The sequence below is a fragment of the Eriocheir sinensis genome, chromosome 11 (assembly GCF_024679095.1).
Source record: "Eriocheir sinensis breed Jianghai 21 chromosome 11, ASM2467909v1, whole genome shotgun sequence".
Lineage (NCBI taxonomy): Eukaryota > Metazoa > Arthropoda > Malacostraca > Decapoda > Varunidae > Eriocheir > Eriocheir sinensis.
In genome coordinates, this window is record NC_066519.1 from 18,219,989 (window position 1) to 18,224,988 (window position 5,000).

Consider the following 5,000-nt stretch of genomic DNA (forward strand, 5'->3'; position numbering starts at 1 on the left):
TCTCTCTCTCTCTCTCTCTCTCTCTCTCTCTCTTATTGTGGTTCATTTTTTTTCCTCTCTTCCTTCTCTTTTTTCCGTTCCTCCTTCCTTGCATAGCCAACTCGTGTGCGTATTGCTCTCCTACAAATTCGTAGTGCTGTGTGCGTTAAAGAGCGTCGTGTGCGTTCATAGGTGTCGTGTGCGTGTGCGTTCAGAGGCGTCGTGTGCGTGTACTTTACGAGGATATTACGCACATGTCGTTACTGCCGCCGCCGCTGTTTATTTATTACACCGCTGTCACTTGTGTTGTTTTTAGTGAACACGTGAAATATAAAGTCGTATTTAAGACATTTCGCGCGGCCAAGAACACGTATTTGACAAGGCTTTCGTAGGAGTTTGGGGCATTTCCAGGAGTAGCTTCATGACCCTGGTGTTAGTTTGACCTTCCTTCCGTCCTTCCTTCCTTCCTTTCTTCATCCCTTTCGTTTCTCATCCCACCTTTCCTTCCTTCATTTTTCCCTCCTTCGTTATTTCATTCTTTCTCTTCCTCCTTCCTTCCTTTCTTCCTTCCCTACACTTCCTCCTCCTATCCATTCTTCCTTCAATCCTCCCTTCCTTCCCATCCTTCCCCAAACTCAATTCTCCCTTCCTTCCTTCCTTCCTTACCTTCCTCCTTCCTTCTCGCCTTCCCCAAACTCTATCCTCCCTTCCTTCATTCCCTCCTTTCTTCCTTCCCTCCTTCCTATCTTCCTTACCTTCCCATCCTTCCCCAAGCTCCATTCTCCCTTCCTTCCTTCCCTCCTTTCTTCCTTCCTTGCCTTCCTTCTTCCTTCCTATCATTCCCCAAACTCCATTCTCCCTTCCTTCATTCCCTCCATTCTTCCTTCCTTACCTTCCCATCCTTCCCCAAACTTCATTCTCCCTTCCCTCCTTCCTTCCCTCCTTCTCTCCACCATCCATCAGTCCTTCAAACCCTCCACCTGCATCCCTTCCCTCGTCCCCGCCTTGCTACACCTGACTTAATTAGCATGGGCTGAGCGGCACAGGTAGGCGATTGGCCAGTCTCCTCACCTGTGTCCACGCCTCACCTGGCTGTCTCCAAGGCGGCGCACAGACAGACACACAGACAGAAAGACAGACAGACAATACAGGGTGACAGAGAAAGAGAGAGAGAGAGACAGAGAAACAAGCACCATAGTAGTAGTTGTAGTAGCAGTAGTAGTAGTAGTAGTAGTAGTAGTAGTAGGAGGAGGAGGAGGAGGAGGAGGAGGAAGAGGAGGAGGAGTAATGTCAATAGTACAGAACATAATAAGAAAATAGAAAAGAACGAAAATAGAAAGAAAAGAAGAAAGAAAGAATAAAGAAAATATGAAAGAAAATAGAAAAGAAAGAAAATAGAAAGAAACTATAAAAAAATGACGAAAAAGAAGTAAGAGGAAATGTAGTAGTAGTAGTAGTAGTAGTAGTAGTAGTAATAGTAATAGTAGTAGTAGTAATGGTAGTAGTAATAGTCGCAGTTCAACCGTTCCCTATTGTCATGCAGGGAAGGAAATGGGGGCATGAAGGTATGGGAAGGTATGGGAAGGTAAGGGAAGGTAAGGTAATGGGTAGGTAACGGATGGGTAAGTGTGGGTAAGTGTTGCCAAAATGGTGGGTAAGGGGACCTAATGGTATAGCTCTTTGTGAACACCTGGTAACAATGGCTTAGTTAGTAGTAGTAGTAGTAATAGTAGTAGTAGTAGTAGTAGTAGTAGTAGTAGTAGTAGTAGTAGTAGTTGTAGTAGCAGTAAGCGTAGGAGAAGAAGGAAGTGGGTGAGGAAAGAAGGAAGGAAGGAAGGAAGGAAGATAATAATAAATGAAAGGAAGGAAGGAAAGAAGGAAAGAATGGAGGGAAAAGGAAGAAAAAAAGAAAAGGTGGAAATGAAGAACAAATCTGATAAAGAAAGGAAGGAAGGAAGGAAGGAAGGAAGGAAGGAAGGAAGGATAAATTAACGAAATACTAAATGAATAAAGGGAAGAAGGTGGAAAGTAAAAAAATAGCAGTGTAGTAGTAGTAGAAGTAGTAGTAGTAGTAGTAGTAGTAGTAGTAGTAGTAGTAGTAGTAGTAGTAGTAGTAGTAGTAGTAGTAGTAGTAGTAGTAGTAGTAGTAGTAGTAGTAGTAGTAGTAGTAGACAGATAACTTTTATGCAACACCTGAGCCCTTTGCAGGAGGAGAGAGAGGGAGGGAAGGGAGAGAAGGGAGGGAAAGGGAGGGAGAGAGAATCATCGTCCATACTATTACTCCCTTTATACATGAGATGAATAGGGAGTAAGGAGAGGGAGGGAAGGGAGGGAAAAGTAATGAGGAGGGAGGGAAGAATGGAGGGAAGGAAGGGGAGGGAAGGTGAGTGGAAGAAGGGAGGAGGTAAAAGATGAAGGAAGGAAGGAAGGAAGGAAGAATACAAGAAAGGGAGAAATGAAGAAGAGATGAAGAAGGGAGGGAAGGAAGGAAGAAAGAAAGAAGGAAAGAATAAGGAAAGAAATTAAAAAAAGAGAAAAAAAGAAATAAAGAAAACGGATTCTCTCTCTCTCTCTCTCTCTCTCTCTCTCTCTCTCTCTCTCTCTCTCTCTCTCTCACACACATCTACAGAATCCTTTGCCAATAAATTCATAAATCCCTTCCAAACCGATCCCCCACAAGCCAGTTCGAAGAGAATTGGGTTTACATAATCAATGGGTTCGGATTCTCTCTCCGTCTCCCCGAACACAAGGCCCGTGAGAGTCGATACACAAGCAATCAGAACCTTTATACATGCTGTGGAGAAGTCTCGATCCCATTTGTGTGTTGATAGAGGTTTCAATCCCTTATATAGAGGATCGGACACTGGTTTTAAGTACTGTCTTGGGATGTTGTGGAATGTATCGTGGGTGTGTGGTTTTACGCATTGATTTGATTTATTTCAGTTTTTTTATTTTTTTTTTATTTGGAATGATATCTAAGTGTTTTTCTGTTTTTTTTGTGTGTGTATTTATTTTTTCTATTTTTCTAACTCTCTTTCTATTAATTATCACTATTCCTTTTCCTCTTCCTCTTCCTCTTCCGGTCACTGCCCTCTACCTTCCTTCTACCCTTCCTTTTCCTTCCCTTCCATCCCTCTTACCTTCCTTCTACTTCTCCCTTTATCTTCCGGTCACTGCCCTCTACCTTCCTTCTACCCTTCCTTCCCCTTCCCTTCCATCCCTCTTACCTTGCTTCTCCCTCTTCCATTCCTCTCCCAGTCCCTCCCTATATCGGATTCACTTTCCATCCCCTTACCTTCCTCCGCCCTTATTAGCAAGTCCTGTTTTCATTATCTTTATCCGCAGTTCACTAACGTTCCTATCCCCAAGTAGACACAAGTATAGGATTATGTAAGTTTGGTAAGCATGATCTACTATTTCTGAAACCATGCTGCCTTCTTTTCTCTCTTTCTCCCTTTTAACAAGTCTTACTATTCTCCTATGCACTCTAGCAATCTTCCCATTCTCACCCAGTCTATAGGTAAAGGACTGAATAAGTTGGTAAGACAGGATCTACTCTTTCTGAAACCATGCTGGGTTCCTTTCCTCCCTCTCTCCCCTTTTAGCAAGTCTCATTATCCTCCTATGCACTCTGCCAAACTTCCTATTCTCACCCAGTCTATAAGTAAGGGGACTGAATAAGTTGGTAAGACAGGATCTATTCTTTCTGAAACCATGCTGGGTTCCTTTCCTTCCTTTCTCCTCCATAAGCAAGTCCCATCTTCAGTATCTTTCTATGCAGTCTACGACCCAGAACATAAGTAGGCTACACCATTACGTAAGTCTGCTAAGCATGACCCATTCTTTCTGGGACCACGCTACGAGTCATGAATTAATGCGTTTGATGGTGGTCCCTGTCTTCCCTTTCTCTCTCTCTTCCTCTCTCCTTCCTTCCACTCCCGTCTGGCCTATTCCCCCCTAATCATATACCTCCATCCTACCCCTTCTCTCCTGACATCCTACCGTATCCTATCCCCTATCTTCCTATCTCTATCCTTTCATTCCTGTCTGGCCTATCCCCCCTAATCATATACCTCCATCCTACCCCTTCTCTCCCGACATCCTACGGTATCCTATCCCCTATCTCCTATTTCTCTTTCCCTCTCTTCCTCTCTTCTTCCTTCCACTCCCGTCTGGCCTATCCCCCCTAATCATATACCTCCATCCTATCCCTTCTCTCCTTAACATCCTACCGTATCCTCTCCCCTATCTTCCCTTTCTCTCCTTCCCTCAACTTCAGGCTGTCCTATCCCCCTCCATCCTATTCCTTCTCTCCTACCGCTTTTATTCCTTTTCTTTCTCCCTCTCTCCCTATCCTTCCTTCCATTCCTGGCTGTCCTATCCCTCAAACTATATACCTCCATCCTATCCCTTTCCTCCCTATCCGAATCCTACCGAGTCCTTTCCTATTCTTCCCTCCTAATCTACCTCTCCTACCCTCCTATCCACTCTCTCCCTAGTATCCTACCCTATCCTACCGAGTCCTACCCTATCCTTCCCTCCTAATCTAGCTCTCCTACCCCCTCCCTATCCACTCTCTCTCTAGTATCCTACCCTATCTTACCCGTTCCTACCCTATCCTTCCCTCCTAATCTAGCTTTCCTACCCCCTCCCTATCCACTCTCTCCCTAGTATCCTACCCTATCCTACCGAGTCCTACCCTATCCTACCGAGTCCTACCCTATCCTTCCCTCCTAATCTAGCTCTCCTACCCCTTCCCTATCCACTCTCTCCCTAGTATCCAACCATATCTTAAGCGTTCCAACCCTATCATACTCCTATCCTACCCCCATCCTTCCCCTTTCTTACGTGGGAGGAATATATAAAGAACAGCATCCATAAACATTCTAAAAGGCCCAACACCTTTTCTTAATTCTCTTTTTGTGTTCCTTTGGTCCGCCTCGCTGCCCCTAGACCCACGGGCAGCCTCCTCTTCCTCATTCTTTAACTCTTCTTCCTCATTCTTGAACTCCTCCTCCTCC